This window comes from Lissotriton vulgaris, chromosome 4_1, assembly GCF_964263255.1.
Source record: "Lissotriton vulgaris chromosome 4_1, aLisVul1.2, whole genome shotgun sequence".
In the NCBI taxonomy this organism is placed as follows: Eukaryota; Metazoa; Chordata; class Amphibia; order Caudata; family Salamandridae; genus Lissotriton; species Lissotriton vulgaris.
Window position 1 is genome coordinate 1,195,109,224 of NC_141691.1, and position 22,162 is coordinate 1,195,131,385.

Below are 22,162 nucleotides of genomic sequence, written 5' to 3' on the forward strand. Positions count from 1 at the left end.
TGAAACAAGTGCCTCTGACCGCTGCCACCCAACACCTCAAGATACCTAAGCACCAAGCCCCACAGCCAGAGACTAGGTCAACCAATAGTGTATTTAGCACCCAAAGACTCCCAAGACCTGGATTCATCTTTGAGTTCTGCCAAACTAAATAAAAATTCCCATTCTACAGCTTCATTCTGTGGGCTTACTGAAACTGAGGGCCTCTGCTGCCAAGCTGCCATCTGCCAAACCAAAGGACACTGCACACAAGCCCCACAGCCCAAGTTCAAATCAACTGACAGTGAATCCTGGTTCCAGAATTCTGAAAGACCTGAGCCCACCTATGGGTTCAAACCGACTGCCCCTTAGTCTCTGCTTGTAGCTTATTTTACAGGAACTGTTTCCCATTGACTTAAACTGGCTCCTCAACACCAAAAAGAACCTCTGCACCCAAATGCCCAAGAGCCAACAAAGGTGACTATTGGTGCTGCCTTGAACCTTGGCCCCTTCTTACCCTAAGTCCTGAAGAACAGTCCTGTAAACCGTCATATGCAGTGTATGTTTCCCCATGGATTACCATTACAGCAAATGCACTATTGTCAATTTCAATGCAAAACACTGTCTTTAAAAGTACTTAGCTGATCACGAAGATGTTGGTGCCTAAAATAATATGAGGGATACCTGGACTCTATACACAGTGTACTTCGTTTTAGTGCACTAGGTAGCGAGCCAGCTTTCTACACACGTCATGTGATCTTGGCCAAGTTATAATGCCTTCATGTGCATTAATTTCTTCACTCAGGGATATAGTTGAAAAGTTGTCTCTATTTCTGTGTACAAACAAACATCCCATCTTCCCATTCTTCAAGAAGGGTTAAGTCAACTGATTATATGGAGTGACACTGTTGAAGTAATCAGAATTGCACAACATTTTACATGGTGGAGACGATTTGCAGGTATGTGGTTCTCCGGAACCCCATAGAAGCATTTGTCATGCTGGAATGTGTAACACGATTTCAAGATTGGTTACATAATAGAAATCAAAAGGCACTGTAATATAACCCTACGGCCACTGATGCTGAAATAGTATTGGACTACTTTGAAATCTTTTGTATTCTTTTTGCTACCCACATCACAGCTGGGAAATACAAGGCCATGCAAATAATTCCCGGTTATGCCCCACATCAACCTTGGTCATGTGCTGAATCAGTCTTGGTTATGCAGCACCAGCTTAAAGAGTGGGAGGTGAGCATTGTTACAGGGATAGAAAAAGAAGGAGGTCAAAAAAAGTAAAACTGTTGTTGGGATAAATGTTTTGCAAAAATGGATACAGGCCCACCTGAACTACATCTACGCACATTCCATATATTCCTAATTAATTGGTGTGTTTTCAAATCTACTTCTTATAGTGAGCTGTGCCACATGTGCTGCAACTAGGTGGATAAGCTTAAATTGCACCACTTCTAAGTGGACCTCATGAAACCACAAAATACGGGCGGCTTGGGAAGCTGTGGCTTCCAGTGGGACATGGATAGACTATTAAGTTTGTATATAAACAACAAGAGAGAAAGGGCTACAATAAATACTCTCCCGCCCCTGGGGATAAACAATTGTAAACAACTAGAGAGTATCTTTAACGATAATTAACAAGAAGCTCCGTAGGAGGAGTGGTCAGGCAGAACAGCCCCCAACACCAGTCAGTGCTCCATGCAAACGTATTAGCTGTGTCGCAGAAAGGTAGTGAAATTATCAAGATGAAAAAAGGAACCCTCAGGCACCCACACAAGGTAGGTAGCGGTTTGTCTTCATTGGGTTCCTGTGGTTAGTGCGTGTGAGAATACATCAAACCAAAAAGGTGCAGATTAAAATGAGTATCGATCACTCCCTCAACCAACACTTTTAATGGAGGGGTGATTCGAACTCAGTTAAAACCAATGTGTATAGACGGACATGAAGAGTTAAGTAAGTTTGAACCCCTTGTCCAAAAAAACGGTTGACATGTTTCAGCTATCTGGTCTTGTTCGACCCAGCATTCCTCAGGACCAGAAATGTAAAAAACTCACCCAACGAGGCAGTACACCCCCTAAAGTGTCTACTCACGGTGGATGGATATTCACATAAACGCGTTTTTACCAACTTAAGTTCTATATATTGGTAGGCGTCTTGTGCGTTACCTCTATTCTACGAGGTTTGTGGAATCTGTGAAGAAACCCATAGACAGAATTCATAATCAGACATTGTTGAAACATTTCTCCTTTCTCAAGATTTCACCATAGTTATTACTTTCAAATCCCCATCACTCACCCTGTGACACAGTCAAACCAAAGTTTGTTTGAATATAAAAACATAGAAAAAACAATGAAAAAAAGGTTATATCTGTTATGCTAGAGGGATATACATCTTCCACCACTGTTACACTATTCTGGTATTAGCGGATTGCACGTTCCATCCCTTATGTCACTCTACAATAATCAGTAACAATACTCCTGTATGAACCTGGCTTCTTTTTCCCGCCGAGACTCTAATATAGATATAACGTACCTTTTTGTAACTTGGAGTCACACTACCCTCCAGGCAGTGTATTTTTGCGGAGTTATCGGTTCTATTGTGAACATTAAATTCACTTTAAGGTAGCATTAGTTAGCCCACAATTGCACTTTGGTTTTCGATAATTTGCCATACATGAGCCTTCCCTATTACAACGGTAAACTTTTAACAAATCAACAATGAACTGAGGGTCATATATGTCATAACTCCATTTGTTTCCGTCTAATTGTGGAATAATTTCAGACTCACGTTATTTTTAATCAGATGCTGACGTGAAGATTTCCTCCACCACGGACTCACGGAGTCATTAATTTGGGAACAATGAAGTAAGTCACGGCAGAAACTCAAAAGAGTTTTATACTACATCACTGGTTGCTTACTGTGTGGTGATTTCATTATTAGCTTGTTACTTAAAAGAGAGTGTTTCCACATGACCCGGTTTTTCGTTTGTCCGCTTTTTCTTAAATAGATCCTAAAGAGAAGGTCTGACCTTCGTTATACGTAAGATGAAAGTGGGAATCTAACTAAGTGAATTCCAATATACAAATTGTTGTAAAGCTTGATCCAGAGTCCTCCGTTTTCGAGTGCGTGACTCTAAATGCAGATGCAAATGCAGATATGAAGTGGTACATGTGACAACTTTTGCCCGTATGTTTTTTCTCGAAGGAAAACTGTTTGTTTTTAATCTCTATAGTAGATTCCGGGCGGGAAAAAGAAGCCAGGTTCATACAGGAGTAATGTTACTGATTATTGTAGAGTGACATAAGGGATGGAACGTGCAATCCGCTAATACCAGAATAGTGTAACAGTGGTGGAAGATGTATATCCCTCTAGCATAACAGCTATAGCCTTTTTTCATTGTTTTTTCTGTTTTTATATTCAAACAAACTTTGGTTTGACTGTGTCACAGGGTGAGTGATGGGGATTTGAAAGTAATAACTACGGTGAAATCTTGAGAAAGGAGAAATGTTTCAACAATGTCTGATTATGAATTCTGTCTATGGGTTTTTTCACAGATTCCACAAACCTCGTAGAATAGAGGTAACGCACAAGACGCCTACCAATATATAGAACTTAAGTTGGTAAAAACGCGTTTATGTGAATTTCCATCCACCGTGAGTAGACACTTTAGGGGGTGTACTGCCTCAATGGGTGAGTTTTTTACATTTCTGGTCCTGAGGAATGCTGGGTTGAACAAGACCAGATAGCTGAAACATGTCAACCGTTTTTTAGGACAAGGGGTTCAAACTTACTTAACTCTTCATGTCCATCTATACACATTGGTTTTAACTGAGTTCGAATCACCCCTCCATTAAAAGTGTTGGTTGAGGGAGTGATCTATACTCATTTTAATCTGCACCTTTTTGGTTTGATGTATTCTCACACGCACTAACCACAGGAACCCAATGAAGACAAACGGCTACCTACCTTGTGTGGGTGCCTGAGGGTTCCTTTTTTCATCTTGATAATTTCACTACCTTTCTGCGACATAGCTAATACGTTTGCATGGAGCACTGACTGGTGTTGGGGCTGTTCTGCCTGACCACTCCTCCTACGGAGCTTCTTGTTAAATATCATTAAAGATACTCTCTAGTTGTTTACGATAAACTATTAAGTTCTCCTGTTAAATTTTAAGTATGTTTTCTTTTAACCTTTGTTTAAGAGGGAATCTCCTCCGCCTCTTGTTTGTAGAGCTCGTACAATCATATCCATTTGGTTATTTAGGAATCTAAATCTTCCAGTTGCTGCATCTGCACCACATGTCAGTGGAACCCATAGAACTCTAATCAGCTGATGGTTTTGGGAAGCTACGTCTTTCATATGCGTGCTCTTCAGCTCCTGAATGGGCCCCATGGATTCTTCTTCCATTAGATCGAACTTGTGCACTCCTATGTAACCCTAGATGGTGAACTCTGCTCTGTTCGAAGAGTTTGCAGAAATTTCCGTAAACCACGCTCCGTGGAGCATGCAAGCAGAGTTTTTTTCCTCGCTCATTCTTTCCAATGTCAATTTGGAGAGCTAGAACGAGGAAAATCAACCTCATGGTGAAATTTCTAAACGCGGGTGATGGGATTCCTTAATGCGACCCCATGGATTCATCTTTCATGAGATTGAACTTTTGCACCCCTAAGTTACCCTGGGCAGGGAACTCCGCTCCGTTCACCGAGTTTCCTTTGTTTTCAACGGAGCACCCGAGTGGAGTTTTCTTTCTCGCTCATGCTCGTCAACATCAAGTTGGAGAGAGCGATCAAGGAAAATCAACCTTCTGTACAGATTTGTCCTTACTCGCGCTTGCCAAGGTCTAGATTTCTGAACACGGGTGGCCGGATTTCTCAGTGTGAGTAGTCATGGCAGGTTGTGACCATTCACGTTGAGAAATCTTCTGTTCGTGTTGAGAAAGCTGCTGCTCGAGTAGAAAATGTACTCAAGCAGCAGAAAGGAAGCTGCGCCCTCTTGTGCTGCGCATGGTGCAGTTTGCAATGATATTACAGCTTGGGACAAACACCCGGTGCTGAAAATCACCATGCACATCATGACCCCAACGCACTCCACCACTCGTGGAACTGTGCGCAGCATGGCTCAGTTTTTTGGTCACTGCGCAGAGTTTCACTACGTGGAACTCTACAAACTCCACCCAGGCTTACACCTAAATGGCCTTTGCTCCTAAACTGATCTCATGGACCTATACACAGGGTCCACTTTCAGAGTGGCGTGAAGTGATAGTCAAGCAAGGATATTACCCAGTCTGATTCCTCAATTTATTGGATTTAGGAAAGCACTGTAAAAACAAATGTGTGCATAAACAGGTCCAGATTTAGGGACCAGATAAAGGATTGGAATGTTCATTCCAGTTCTATCACATTATTCCTTATCCCGGGCCTGATTTAGATTGGAGTCAATAGGTGGATCTCTCAAAACTGACTCAATTGGTAGTATTTGGAAGCTGTGTTTTTACACTCAACTTAGATAGACTGCTAGAATCATAATCAACTGGTATTTTTTGGAACATCAATCTTCCATTTGGATGCTCCTGCAAAAGACATAGTTGTACCATAAGATATACCGTTGATATTTGACCAGCTGTCAATTCTGGGAAGCAGCAGCTTGCAAAGGGTAATCCGCTGGAGTCATATGGGTTACTTGCATAAACCCTAATCAACAATGGCCTTTGGGGCTCTATATTTATTAGCAATACTAAATGGCTGTTTCTCACCAGATGAAAGCTCTACCTCTCATCTTAAGGCTTCTATGTAAAATCTTGTTTTTACAGAGAGGTCATTTCCACCTGACCTTCATGACCCTACTATATACTACTCAGCCCTTTTCTTCACCCTTTTTTCACCTGGCTTCAACTCTCTTCTCTCACCATTCTATCATCCTATTCACTCACACCTCAAAACCTTTCCTGTAGCCTCCAATGCATGATTCCTCATTTTCTCCCTCTACATCCTCTTTAAATCACCCACCAACCTATTCCTGCTCTACTTTTCATCTTCCTCATTCCCACTGACTTCATCTACTTTGACAAGTCCAGCACTCTGCTTTTGCATAACTCCTATTACTTCTTTAAAACAACTTCACTGCTCCCTCTGACAATAACTCACTTATTCAATCAATCAATCAGCATTTGTATATCGCAGCACCATTACCCGTAGGGGTATGTGGATGCTGTGGATGAAATGTCTGCGTCAGAGTCAGACCTTGAGTTTCTTCCTGAAGTCTGCCTGGGAGGGTGCTGTCCGAAGATTGAGGGTAGGTCATTCCAGGTCTTGGTGGTGAAGTAGAAGGAGTGTCCCCCACTGTGGCTGCAAAGGGTGCAGGGGTGCGTGCATGGCTACTGAGGAGAAGCTCAGGTGTCTTGCAGGTAGCTGGGAGTTCAGTGGTTGGTTGATGTGGCCAGTCCTTGATCATGCAGAGCTTTGTAGCCAGGCGCTTTAGAAATGGCTTTATTATTATTATTATTATTATTATTATTTTATTATTAATATTATCTTTGTAGAAGTGAGGAGGGTCTTGAACTGGCACCTCTTCTTTCTGGGGAGCCAATGGGGGTCTCTAAGGTGTGGGGTGATGTGGGTTCTTCTGGGGAAAGCCAGGGTGAGTTTGACTACAGCATTGTGTATGGTCTGCAGTCTTATGAGGAGCTAGGTGGTGATCCCGGTGTGGAGAGCATTGCTGTAATCAAGTGGCTGGTGTCAAGGGCCTGAGTGACAGCCTTTCTGGTGTGAACAAGGAACCATCAGAAGAGTTCAAAGGGTATGGAAGTAGGAGAAGGTGACTCTGTTGAGGATGATGCCTAGGTTGCATGCATGGTCTGGAGGTGTTTATCTGAGTTCTGCTGCCCACCAGCTGTGGTCCCATATGGTTGTGTTTCAGCCCTAAGATCATTACTTCAGTCTCTTCACACTCTTTCCCTCATACCTGACCTAAGAAACAAAGGCCCCTGCCTGTTTCAACTTCTTTCTCACACCATCCTTTCCCAAAGCCCTGCAGATTATGATGGATCACAAAACATTTGACTAATGATGTTTCACGTCTTTGCTGGTAAGTAAGGCATTTCTTGGTGCAACCATCTTCTACCACCGTATTTTGAAAACACTGGTGATGTGTTGCAAATATATTTGTGCATAATTGTTTTACTGCTTTTTGTCATAGTGACATATTATGTAGTTTCTTACGTTGTTGTCTTTTTTTTGCTGCATTATTACAAAGTGTTATTGCTGTGCTTCACTGTAGTCACTTTCTTGCAATCTGTTTTTACTGCCTCGCCATGTAGTGCCTTGAAATGTTCTTGGTGTGTGTGTTTTATTTGGTTTTTATTAAACCTTACAGCAGGTAATGTTCATTGGCATGCTAACAGTTACAATTGCACACAAAAAACTGCACTTATTAGGGCCTCGCACATTACACAATGCAGTACATCCATTTAAGCCTTTCAAGCAATAAGATGAATCCTCTTGTGGGTAGTATCTCTAGGAAAGTTTGCTGAGTCGATTCATAGTGCAAGAGTATTCATAAAAGTGTTCCTGCTAATCATAGCTGTAGCATGTAATCTACAGTAAAAACAACTTAACAACATGAAAACTGTGAGGGTTAAAGGCATATATGGAATGTGCAACTATATAAGTACCATATAGTGGATAAGAACAACAGTTGCAGATAGTAATACAAGCCATGGTTGCGCCCCAGCAAAAAACAGCTATAAGCAATATAGGTGCAATTTTACAGGTGGGTGTAACTCATCAAAATTTATGTAACTTACTTATGAAAATATTCACCATAGTTATGCAAAATTGTGCTTAACTACGCAAAATGCATCTCTCACTACAAAATTTGCCGAATGGGCCATTTGAGTAAAATAATTTTGAGTTAATTCATAGTTCTTGCATTCAAAATACTGCTCCTCAAAATGGCATGATGGTGCATAATACTGGAATCTTGGTAATTTTGTGGAATTTTTGTTATGTGAAAATAATCATTATTGTGCCAATTACTCCGGCATAATTAATATTTCACTCAGGCCTAGCAATTTGTACAACATACAGAAGGTACATCAAAAAGAAGAGAATATGTGCGGAACGTAATGGTGATTCCTGAGGTTTTGTATGCAGTATTCCAGAGGGAGTGTTGGGTGATTTTAGCTGGCAATTGTTTTAGAGTGATGGTAACATCACCTACTAAAGTTGGTGGGGGGGAAGGATTAGTCCGCCATAACTTTTTTGGGGGGAAAGGGTATCACCTTCGGTGAGAGTGAAAAAGTGTTTGAAAAGCACATCTCATCCAAGCAATAGAGGATATTTCTAAAGGACCCCCAGCAGCCAAGGGGACTTTATCCCCCTACCTTAAGTGCACCAGGAGGCACGCTTTCCCAGTGGTGGAGAAAGGGGGGCAGGCCTCCTATCACCTCTTAGCAATCCCCCTGTGTGGTACTTATTGGAGGTAACAGAAGGTCTTGTTGGCCCCAAAGGCCCTCTGCAGCCAAGGGGACCTTATTACTCAACCAGTTGTGCACCAGGAGGCACGGTTTCAAAGTGGTGGTGAAAGGGGGTGGTGCCTCAAGTGACTTGCCAGTCCATCATTTTTTTTGTTTTGATTTATTACCGGAGGGTGTCACATAGACCCCTACCCTGGGATGATTTAGGCCCCAGGGACCCCTTCTCACAGGGCTTTTTTGAATGGGGAGGGAGGCCCTGCGCCCCCTCCTCTGTATACTTTTGGCTCTGGGGACCCCATCTCCTGGGGACCGGCCTTTTAAAAGAAATCTAATGTTAAATTAAAGGGAGGGGGACCAAGTGACCCCCCAGGGTGATTTCATCCCCAGGGGCACCCTCCCCAGGGGCATAGTCTTTATTTTGGGTGCCCTGATCCCTCCCAGGGCATTCACTCCCCACTGATGGGGCCACGGGGACCCTCATGGCCGCCACGGTCCCTGCGGCTCTCCGCCTTCTGCAGAAGTCAACATTGCTTTGGCAAGAAGAAGTTGTTGAACATGCAGCTCCCAGTGTGCCAAAGCAATTGCCCTCTGTTTTCCAGCCTGCATTTCTGTGGGCAGGGAAACAGAGGGCATCTCATCTCACAGCAATCAGGAACACAGTTCCCGCTTGCTGACATCAGAGTGTATGCTCTGACATGGCTGAAGCTGTCAAAGCTCCTGCAAGTCAAAGCAAACAGCTTTGTATCTGGGGCAGGCTGCCTGGGACATAGCAGGAGCCAGCCTTGGAGGGGTGGCAGTCCCCAGGGCCATTATTGGCTCCAAAAGGGCGGCCTGTACTTTCAGATTTTACACACACAAAAACATAGATATTCAGCAGATATAGTTATAATCAGCTCAAGTAACTAAGGGCCTGATTATGCGTCTGATGGCCCATGGTCCACCAGACCCGTAGAGGGGGTGTTCCATCTGCCAGATTATGACTCTCTGAGTCATTTCAACAGTGGATAACTGTTGTTCCCTGGTGGTGGTGCAGCAGAGAGGCAAGGCAATATACTGAGCGGGTCTGGGGCAGTCCAGCCGAGCATATTATGAGTTCCTCTCACCACCAACCTTTTCATGGTGGTGAGCCCACCACGAAAAGATTGGCAGTGGGAGAAAAAAGGGGGTCTTACAGGGTCCCTTGCCCCCTCACCATGGGGATGTATTTAAGGGGGCACAACGTGTGCCCCCTTGTCTTCTTGCACCACCAGTTCCAGCACGGCATGGACTTCAGAGTCCATGCCTTGCTGGAACATTTTTGCAATTCCCATTGTGGTGCCCTTTTTCAGGGAACCACTGTGGGAAAGGCAAAAGGACCATCTTCCTGCATGAGTTGCACTTGTAATCAGGCAGGCGGTGCTTGCACAGCTTTGGCATTGCTGTGCCAGGGAGGAGCCAGTGCTGCACTGTCAAAGTCATGATCAGGCCCTATATCTTTGCACTAGGGTAACTGTAACTGGCGCCCTTGCCATGCACCACTAATTACCCTACATATTACATCACTCATGTCATCTTCAATGACATCATTGATAACATGCGCGTATCAAGAGAGAGAGAGAGGACTAGAAAGCTAGTCCAAGTCCCTGTAGTTTATATGTGTTATCAAAAGAGACTAGCTTAAATATGACCAATATTATTAGGACTCTGGTTAGATTTGTCATGGGCACCTCGTTGGTGAGTTCATGAAGCCCTCACCCACCAACCTAGTTGGTGGCATGCTTCATCATCGGGCCCACCCAGTGACACCTAATGTGTGCCGGGTGTGCTGCGTCGCCTGATTACAGCGGAGCTGGTATTATTACTGAGAGTGCAGTGTGAGGTGTAGAGTGAAGTGTGAGTTAAAACGGGCTTGGCTAGGGTCCCAGTACCTGAGGGTAAATTAAATTTTAATAACTGGGCCCCTTGTCAGCGCTTAAAATAAGGCTTGGGGATGTTAAGGGAGGTGATTTACTACCCCCTACATCCATTAGTTGGTCGACATGTTTCAGCCAGTGCCTTAAATTAAATCTGCCTTTCCTCAGGACCTTTTAAAATAGAGTGTAGTGCAGGTTACAAAGGAGTGTAATCCAGGCTATGTGTTACACTCACTAAGGCGTTTCTCTGAATGTGAGAGGCGGGATTCACTTCTCATATACGCCTGTACCGAGAACATTGAAGACTCAGACAAAACATGTAAGAAAAGGAGAGTCAAGTAGGCGTCTTCGCCACATAGTCATATACATAGAAATGCCGAATCTACAGTGCACAGTGGGTAGACTACAGACGGCAAAAGTGTAATGGCACTGGTGGTACCATTATTGTGAGAATCGCAAATACATTTTTATAATGCAGAGGAGGGGGGCAACGCAACGAACACCTTCTTTTTTTGACCTATTTTTTAGAAGATTACAAAAGTCAACAAACCACTTTCGTTTATATTATTATTTTGGGGGATTTTTAATATTCATTTGTGTAAACATAATTGGCGGATAAGGGAGGACCATGGACCTGCGTTTGCATCGGTCCCCCATTTTGAACATACAATGAAGGGGGAGGCCCTGGAATACTTTCTGGCATCCTGTGATCTATATGAACCGAGCTTTCATGACAACCAAGAGAGGGTCTTTACATTTAAGGGTCGGGAGAATAATTCGATTATTGACTACATATTTATCTCACCGGCCTTGTTAAAACATGTAATTGTGTATAATGCAATTTTGTCCCAATTTAGTGATCATAATCCAGTGATTATAAAACTAGATTGTGGATTTGAATACCTAGAAATAGGGTCGGGGGTTAGAGGGCCAACACATGTTAAAACAAAAGAGCAAGGGAGGAGGCTGAAATGGTCTAAAATTATACCTGAAGACCTTTTAAATAGTCTACATGTTAGAGTTAAGGAAGAACTGGAAATAAGTAATAATCAGTCACCACTCGGGAAGGAAAAAATGATTGCATTTGAAAAAATTTGCAAACAGGTGGCCCTGGAATTCACCCGCCCAGTTAAACATAAACCGGTTAAACTGAAACGATGGTTTGATTCTCACTGCTCTAGGGCGCATCAATCCTTGATGAAAGCACTGAAAAAAAAAATAATCTTTTAATTACGTGTCTTAGGAAAGATTATAAAAATGCTCAGTTAACCCGAAAAAAGGATATTAAACAAAGGGCCTGGGAAAGTCTAATGGACACGGCAATATTGAAGGACAGTGCTAAATTTTGGGATATAGTCAACAGTCCTCTTTTTACAGGGGATGAGAACGGGTTGCTGGACATTAACATTCCAGAACAGGACTGGATCTCCCATTTTGAAATGATTTATGCTAGTAAGATAAATTTCCCCCCATTTCTGTCGGACACAGGAGATGATGAAAACAGGGATGTAGTCTTTAGTAGGAGGGAGGTGGAGCTGGCAATAAATGATACCAAAAGTAACAAGGCGCCTGGCCCAGGTGGAGTGCCTGCTGATTTATTTAAGACTAACCCTAATGAGTGGGCAAACATCCTGACAAATGTTTTTAACTCAACTATTAAAGCAGGTTTTCCTGAAACATGGGCTAAATCTATTATAATACCAGTGTTTAAGAAGGGACAAAGGGGGGACCCGCGCTGCTATCGACCCATTTCGTTGATTGATTCATCGGTGAAAATTATGGGTAGAGTCATACTGAATAAATTAACAAAATGGTCCACTGATAATAAAATCTTGTCGGATTGCCAGTATGGCTTCAGAGCAGGCAGAAGCACTGAGGATCAGTGCCTGAATCTTTATTTGTTGTCACAAAAGTACACAAGAGCTGCCAAAGGGTCGATTTACCTCGGTTTTATGGACCTCTCCACAGCATTTGATCTAGTAAATAGATCAAAGCTGTGGAGGATGTTACTGGACCTGGGTTTTGAGCCTGGGTTGGTATATTTTTTGGCCGACCTACATAGGGATTTAATGGCAAGTGTAAGGCTGACCCAGGAAGGAGCTTGCTCAGGGTCTTTTAAATCAGGTAGAGGGGTCAGACAAGGGTGTATTCTGGCCCCTCTCCTTTTTACTTTATATGTAAACTCCTTAGACAAACATTTGATAACATCTACACTGGACATTCCGCGTATAGGAGAAACTTCCATTTCAGTTCTCCTATACGCGGATGATGCGGTCCAAATAGCTCATACCCCACTCGGTCTACAAAGACTTTTGGGTGCGTTTGGGGATTTTATGGATTCTTTGGAACTGGTCATAAACAGTGCCAAATCACACACTATGTTAATGGGGACTGGAAGAAAAAAGGTCAGAACATTTTTCTGCAAGGACGCAGAAGTAAAAAGGGTAAAATCCTTCACATATTTGGGCATATTGTTCGATGAACAATGTTCCTGGTCCCCCCAACTTTTGGCAAAAAAAACTCAATGACCAGGGCAACTTCGGCAGTCAATAGTTTTGCTCAAAGACTAGGAGGGAGGCCATGCGAAGCTGTACTCTCCATCTATACGGCTAAATGCCTTTCAGCAGCATTGTATGGTTCAGCAATTTGGGGGCATAAGCAAGCTGAGGAAATACAAAAAGTTGAGAACAAATGTTTCCGTACTATCCTTCAATCCCTCAATCCTCCCCTACCTTTTCAGTACATGAGGAGTTAGGGATGGGGTTTGTGGCAGATTCCATTACTGTGCCTCCCCTTATATGTTGGCTGAAAGTATGGATTAATTCAGACCTACACCTAAATCACCTAATAATGAAAGACTGTCTTAAACTGGACAAAGTTAAGGAAATCCAGTGGTTATCCTACGTTTGCCATGAGTTGAGGCAACTGGGGCGACCTGAGCTGTTTGAAAACCCGGCCTCTATTGTAAAAGGGGAAATCGTTTGGGTGAGGAAAAATTTTATGGCCCGTAGAGCCATGGAGAGGGAGGCGATTGAGCTTAAAAAACCTCTTGTTAGAGCACATTATTTACTGTCCAAGACACCATCGATAGAGCCGTATTTACAGATAGTTACAAGGCCTTTCCACCGCATTTTATTGACAAAATGTAGGTTTAATTTATTGCATTATGTTTTGGGAGTTTTTGAAGGGTGGAGCAAGCCTGAGGACAAAGCACTTTGTAAATGTGATGATATGTCTATACAGGATACAATGCACTTTACTTTCTTTTGCGGATATTATTACGAGAGCAGGTCAAAAATGTTAAAACCCCTGTTAAGGTGTTCAGGGATTGCCCAGGCGAGGCCTGCTTTATTATATTTACAGTTGCTTGATACTCCCTGGGTAATTTTTAATGTTGCTAGTTATTTGGTTGCTGCTATTCGTGCAAAGAAGTTAAGATGTATAAAAATGTTGCTGGTATGGATATTTTGTGCTCATGATCACTCCTACTGAATCTCTATTGAGGATAAGCTACTTCTCCACAATTTTATCTACCTCATGGTCTTAAAGTATGCCCTCTGATACATTTTTAATACACTGTTAATGACGATTTAAAAAAAAATTTATGATGTTTGTACAGAGTATAATGAATGACATTTTGTATGTGTGTGTGTACTTTGTATGATTTTAAATAATCGAATAAAATGGTATTGACTTGAAGCTAGTCTCTTTTGATAACACATCATTGATAACATCACTTCAACAGTTGCTGCAAAATTATTGATGAGAAAACTGTGCATGGCAAGGGCGCAAATTACTGTAACCTTAGAGGACGAGTTATACTTACTAAAGATAACTCTAACTAAAACTGCTGAATTTCTATGTTTTTGTGTGTGTGAAATTAGAATGTAACCTATAGTGTCCCTGCAACCTTTGTTTTTTTTGTGTCTATTCATATATGTATATATGGATGGAAGATGGATGATGGATAGATAGATAGATAGATAGATAGATAGATAGATAGATAGATAGATAGATAGATAGATAGATAGATAGATAGATAGATAGATAGATAGATAGATAGATAGATTAGTGCAGTTGAGTTCTGACGTTACAATGCCTCCTGCAAGGTCAAGTAGCCAGGGGAAAGTCAGGTCAGGGACTTGAGCTTAATTAAAGCAGCTGTGTAATGAAAAATGATATATTGATTTTGGGCCCGATTCACAGAATGAACTTAAGACTCGATCCTAAACTTACTACTATTTTGGTATTCACAGAATGCACTTACTACTTTAGCCATTCACAGAATGAACTTACTACTTTTTGGTATTCACAGAAGTTAGGATTTTGTCTTAAGTCTGTCTTAAGTTTGTCTTAAGACAAACTTAAGACAAAATCCTAACTTCTGTGAATACGAAAAGTAGTAAGTTCATTCTGTGAATGGCTAAAGTAGTAAGTGCATTCTGTGAATACCAAAATAGTAGTAAGTTTAGGATTGAGTCTTAAGTTCATTCTGTGAATCGGGCCCATCATTTCTTCTGCTCTGTTTTTCTAGCTGTACAGTGCCAAGCAGGAAGTAGATATTTATGACTTTTTTCTGCATTGCTTAGGTAATTATACAAGCATTTGAATCTTTCTGCATGTTTCTATACTTTCTGAGTTTCTGTGATTCTATATTAAAACATAGATTTAATAAACTGCTTTTAATATATTTTGCAACAATTATCTAACATATGTTTATTTTTACTTTAATGATTCTGGGGCAGATTTACAATAAACTAACGCAGCACGGTGCAGCAAGTCATTCTGCTGCACTGCACTGCGTTAGTTTGAAAGCACAGGAATGCAACATATTTACAACAATCTGTAGCATCTCTGTGCTTCCCCCTGTGCTGGCACACAAACTGCTGCCATGCACCGATGCAGGCACCCTTGCACCATGGTGCAAGAATGCCTGCGTCATGGGGATGATGTCCTGGAAGGGTTCCCTTCCTGCACATAAGCAATCAGAAATGGTGTTTTCCAAATTCTGTGTGCTGCATTAGCACACACAGTACTTTCAAAACTTCATGTATTTAAAGTATTGTTTATGTGCAAGAAGGGAAACCTTCACGTACATAAACAATCATTAGAGGTAATTTGCTCGTTCTATGTGTGCTGCAGAATGCAGAATGCATAGAAAGAGGAAAACAACGAGGAGAAATGAATACAAATCTCATTGTTGCACCTCCCTACGCCTCCCCTGGGGAGGCGTAGCAATTAGACGCATTTCCAAATTTACGATTTCTTGTAAACCTAGAAATGTGTCTGGTTTCATGGGTGTTGCGTGGGAACACCCACAGAAACACCCATGGAATGCTCCTTTCACACTCAGTACTGAGGGTAAAAGGGCTGTATTTTCAAGGACAGGAATAGCCATGCAGGGAGGATTTTCCTGTCCTTGCAAATATGGCGAAGAAAAATGTGCTGGCAGTGCATCACAAAAAGTTACACACTGGCAGCGCAAGGGACTTGTACATCTCCCTCTCTATTTTTATTCTTCATATTTGCAAAAATGCTCTATCTTTCATATGAAAGAGCTATGTACCAAGGATTTAGGAGCTTTGTGGGAAAAGGTGACTATGTGCCCATGTAATATATGGAAAAATGTACCCCCTGTCATACAAGATAAGTATATTGCAAGCCACTTCAGAGTTCCTGTATATGATATTTCAGACTCGTTCCTCTATATCAGAGGTATTCAAAAATGTTTACTCTGCCCCCCCCCTAAGTAAATTGTATTGAGGTTGGGCCCCCCTCCAAAACTTTATGGCAAGGATTGGGGGAGCGTGAGGGACATGGCTACGTTTCAGAAATACTTTTTCGATAGCTTATGAACCGCACTAAATATGAGACTAATAAAAAAGCAAATGTAACAAACAAAAACAGATATTATCCCAAACACACTGCTCTCCATAATCGGGGTGTTTAGCCCCTCACACTCCTTGACCCCAATGCAACTTCACCTGCTGCACTAATAATAACTGCAGTCCTGAGTAGCAGGCTATCTCCCCTGCATCTTTAACCTCTTCTCCACCATGACAAATCATCTCCTCAGACCTAATGCTTGAAAATAAAATACGCTCTGATGCCCATATTTTTAAAGGTAGACAGTCATAACTGATGCAGTGGTCCACTCAAATCCCTGGGCCCCAGTCCTGCTGCATCTCCTTCCTTAATGATAAGCAGCAGTGGTCATGTACACACTTGGCAGCAGTACCAGTGTCACTAATGAATCTCCCTTTGAAAAAAAATAAAACACTTATATTGTCCCCTTCTTTGGAGTATCTCTCTGAAGAAGCTGTCTCTGGGCATTTGTAAACATAAAAATGAGTCCCCTTACAGTGCTCCCTATTCTGACCCTTCTCTTTGACAATATCTATGAATCTCTCTCCTTTCTTCTGTCCCCGATACCATTACTGTGATGCCCCAGGGATCGAGAGGGTTTGGGCTCTGGATCTGAATGCAACCTTGCTGGCCTTCTACAAGCCACCCCATGGACTCGACTTTCACAAAAGAAATTCCCCTGAATTGTTAATATTGACTTTGAAGTGCCTTTGCCTGAAAACGAAGGGTGTGGTGGTAGTGCAGAAAGTTAAAAAAGAAACTAGCCTTCTTACCAGCCATTAACTGATTGAGTCACTTAAAGCAAGGGCCACTGGAATTAGGCGATTCCTCAGTAGCAGTGCTTTCCACATAATTATCAGTTTACTGCACTTGCTACATAATTGATTGATCGATTGTTGATTCTCTGTGGAGATGTTTCTGTGCGTGGCGCTCAGCATTCGGTCCCATGGCTTGGTATCGTCTGGGTAGGTTATGTGGGACAAACAGACTGTGACATTGCTTTACCGTTCTGGGGATCAGATTGCTTATTGCTGTGAGGTGCGGGTGGAGGAGCCTGGGGCCAACGAAGAGAGCTGCAATGAACTAAGTTATCGCGCTATTATTTGCCAAAAAAACAACTTTGATGATCGGGGAGACGGAAGCTGCAATGCGAACTAAGATGGACTCCGCCAGTGTTCCCTGACCAAACATCGGAGAAATCACACGTAGCAGGATCCTGAATGCTATTTGTGCGAGAAGTGAGTGTGCGCAAGGGAAAGCGGAACTTTCACGGATGATAACTGTGGGGTTTCACCTTTTTGCATCATCGCCGATTGTTGTGTGTGCCCTGTGGTGCAACCCGCGTGCCCGCGTAAAAGGAAAAAGCACTCCCCCTCACCCCCTTCTATTTTTCATTATAATGCTGTCCATCACAGCCGCACTGAGAGCTGTTGAACCCCTGAAGTGCAAATTGGCAATAAATTCCATACCCCGCAACACGCTAGGGACACCATACAGACTGAGAGTGGGGCCCAATATTGTAAAAATACACTGGATGACGTGCGACCGCACGCACTGAACACCCGCACTGCTGTGGCACCTATTTGAAATAGCCCCGGACTGCACCCAGCTTAATGCAACCTCCCTCCCCACTGATATCTTTGGAGTCAGGCCCGGACTGGCAATGCCGGGCACCGGGCAATCCCCCGGTCGGCTGGAGGGGGTGGGGGGCCGGTTTCCAAAAAGGGGGCTGGTATTGCGGCTGGGGGCCGATTTTCCCGCCCGTCACAGCCTGTGACGGTCGGACTGAAAATCACCCCCCAGTAGCGTCACGTCACTCACTTAGATAGAAGAAGCCACAAAAGACTCTAACTCTCTCAGTCAGACTTCCAACTTAAAGTTACAGACAGTTCCGATGCAGGCCTGCCTGCCCCGGCCCCCGAATAGTAGCGCCGCCGGCGCCGCCAGCAAGCCTGATTGACCGGTGCGTGTGTGCACTGTACTCAATGTGCAACCTAACTTAATTTAAACAAACGGAGCGAGGAGGAGGAGGTACCTGTGCGCAGCGCGCAGAATATGCCCTGTCTCCTCCTCTGCCGCGTCTGCGCGTGGCGCGCCTCTCTAGGGTGCGGCTGTAATTCCATTTCCCGCATGCGCAATTAACTGAGCGTGACTAAGGAGAGGAGCAAGGTGCGCACGGACGGATTGTAGTTGAAGCGGCCCCTGCATACTTTTATTCCTACAGTGGCTACTGGCAGAGGCTAGCGCCGCCTAGCCCCCCGACCCCCCTGTGTTTGCCATAGTGCCACCCCGTGACCCCACCAACAGCAGTCAGCATCAGCAGGCCTGAGTGAGGTGAGTCCGTTTTTCTGCCCCGGGCCGGCCCCAGACTGAAAGAAGCAAGCAGCGCAGGCCTGGCCCTGGACGGGTGGACTTGATAAGTTATAAACTCTTGGCCCGAGACTGAGTAGCACTGATGGTTATTATCATTGTGCAGAATGTGAAAGCAAGACTATGTCTGTATCCTGCACCATTTAACTGCACTTAAAAATCACTTCAGGGTATTCCCATTCCCAAAGAGGCACCAAGATACTCTCAGGTCGTCAATATAAAGGCAGCAATAACGTTAAAATAAAAAACACTCTTTTGTGTTAGGCTGTTTGTTCGGTGCGCTTTGCTTTTAACATCAGAGCTTGCGGATATTTTCGATTACTCCGAAAGTGAATGTACGTGCTTTGTCACCTTTCACCCTCACCACTCATGAAAGGCCTAGCTGCTTGGATTCTGGATTTTACAGCCACTGCAGTAGATGCGAAACCCACTGAGCTGCCAGTTTAACATTCCTACACCACAAAACCTTTGGTACAGGGCAAAGCTCGTCTCTTTTTAAACTCGAGGTTCCAAGAGGGACTTGTGCAGAACCAAAGCCATGCGGCTGGCTCGAGTGAGGCCTCACCCACTGCTGGTGAAGTCGGGGAAAATGTGCTTCTGGGTGGAGGTAAAGTTTCATCAGATTTCTCCATTTTACATCAGGTGGCCTCCTCGCCAATTAAACCAACATTTTACACATGCTCTTCTGTGGGGTAAAAATGAATGTTGGGGTGCAGTATGATGGGCCACACCCAGCCGGACAGTGCAACCGTGATTGCACTGCCTACACTTGCTCCAGGGAACCTCTCCACAAGCTTTTGAGAAATTCTTGGGTCCTCCCCCACGGATGGTGCAGCCTCTATATTACTGTCCCACCCCAGCGGGGGATTGTTCTTCTGGCACACCTTCAAATGGTAGCAAATTTAACTGAGGCTCTGACTCTAGTGCTATCCATAGACAACTATTTATATGAGGATGCATGGCAGGTGGTGTATGGAAAAATAGGAATAGATATCTACTACTCTACAACTGATTAAGGAGGTCATTTAGAACAAAGCGAGTGGCCTGCCTGCCTACTCGATGAATGGAGACCCTGGTCTTTGGAGGACTACCACCATAGTTAGAAATCTCCACCCACTTGGGGGCATCTCACTATGTGGTAGGCTGGGGTGTAGTATGTTACCTCATTATATTAACTGTTGAATAATGTTGTATGCTCTTGCTGTGTTGCGGCTCTGCATCACTCAGTCTGCCTCGTGCGGTTACGTAGATGTTTGTATCCAGTAAGAGGAATTATGCAGGGGTATTATTCCATGCAGGGCAGTTGGCGGCTGGCTGACTAAACAGAGGATGCAGTATGGTATGGGGCTTCTGATATGTTATAAACTTCATCTTCAAGAACACCAACACTCTCGGTGTGGATCACCACATAATTATTGGCAACAAGGATGGATAATTTGGACCAAAACATTGTTTAAAAGCCCCAACCATAAATGACGTAGTTGCAGCAGAAGATTTCCTGTCAAATTATTTTATTGGGATTGTGAGTACTACACGCATGGGGGCTTGCTGATTCGGCGCACAGGTTAGAAAGCAATTTTTTTCTCATTTGTTATTGTACCTACTTTTATCAGCATGGCAGTTTGAGTCAGCACATGCTGAGTGGCCATTGTGAGTGAGCATCTATCTGCAAGCGTTCTTCTCGTCGAGGGCTGGGTGACCATTGCTTGCGCAGTGTTGTTCTGCTTCACGAGTAGCTTTTCTTGCTGCTTTCTGTGTGTACGTCACAGCCATCATGTCAGGAACGTATTTTCTTACACTCTCCGGTGAAATGCTTAATTGTTAACAAAATAGACTGCAAAGTGGATGTGGTCACGTCATCAAGTTGGGGCACCATCTTGAAAGTATCTTTGCTCCATTTCAACAACGCTCTAGTAGTGCTTGGTGGCAGGCACACCAACCTCTAACAGCAAACTCTACAGTTAAATCTAAAAATACACAGTGAGTGTCCTTATTGGTGGTTCGCGCACCAGTCCAAGATTTGTCTTTTCCCCTTTTGAAGTACTGGAGGATATGTTCCACATTCACCATTGATGAGGTAATGAGGTCATCACACTCATTGTTTTTTTTTTTGATCTTGAAGGAGTCTCTGTTCATTCTGTTGGTTGAGTATATGTAGGTGTCTAAATTCCCGCCGGGGCTGGAGATCCATTTTCGCGGAATTCTATTTCTAAGCAGCCTACATGTATACTCGTCAGGTTTATCATGAATGTCAAGGCTTCGTGTCATAGTTGTGATTTATATGATGCAGTGTATTTTTAGGTTAGGCAGAGGCATTTTTAGCTGTCTTGCAAAGCTTCTACCATCGATATTCAGGGTGAATAGGCCAGCCCCCCTCAGCCACTGGTTGATCACTCCACATTACATAACTTTCATTCATGATTCTGCAACCACCATCACAACACGTGTGCTGACAACCAACAGCATGGGTGAGTTGTAAATGGACCTACGTGCCTTCTTGTTCGCCACTTTCTATGGATGGTGGTACACCCTGGACATGCCAACTCACCCCACACAAATGTTCACACGTCACATGACAAGTCACATCCTGGAGGTGAATGCTTCTAGAAAAGTCAGCAATCAACTATCATAAACTTGTTAAAAGGTACCATATACCAATTTTTAAAATTACTTAGCTGTCTACAGTGAATGTACTAGCTAGGTATTCTCTTAGTAAGCCCATTCACTGCAATGCACCGTATCTCAGAAATAAAGCGGTGGTTGGTTACCTCTTTAACTTCCTGAGTTACAGAGTTAGTGCATGCACTGGGGACAGCATGTTTTGAAAACAAACGTTGTGTGGCTCTATTCCTTTCCTGCATGGCACAGAACTGCGCGCATGGTGCGGGCGGACAGGCCGGCAGGTCTCAATTAAAGTAGGAGATCTGAACTAAGCAGGCTTGGTGGCTGCTTTGTTCGTTCTCCTACTTTAATCATGGCCTAGGCATGGGTTGGATTAATATTAGTGATCAGCAATTGCTGTAACTTTGAGGGATTGGGCATGGAATCTGTAGGCTGCGGCGAGCTATTTTTTCTCTTAGTTTGAGAAACTATTCAGTGAGATGCAGACACACTTTATTGTTGTCCCCATGGTGTCCATTGAAATTGCCATATCATGTGCCTTAGTGATAACTCCTAACAGTGAAATCTACATATTTTTGACTAAAAATCCAGTTGTGTTTAAATCTTGGAGGTAATCGTGTGATCACGCATTTGTTTGTACTTTGAGGAGCAAAGGAAAGTGAGGCTGACAAACGTAATGTCAAAAAAGCTGTGTCTTCCTTTGGATCTGCTGCAGTGTACAAGTTTTGAAATGCTGACTCAGAGGTGTCCAAGTTTGGTCCAGGAAGGCTGGATCCTTGGCTGGTGATAGGATGAGCACAGACTGTGTAATGTGTTCCATTTCACCTTCAGACTCGGTGGATGTGCATTTATCTAATGTCCATAACCTTAAAACGTCTGTATGACTATGGACCTTTTGGTTTAAGTGTTGCCTGCTGTCAATATTGAGACGTACAGGTAACTCAGTCGTGCT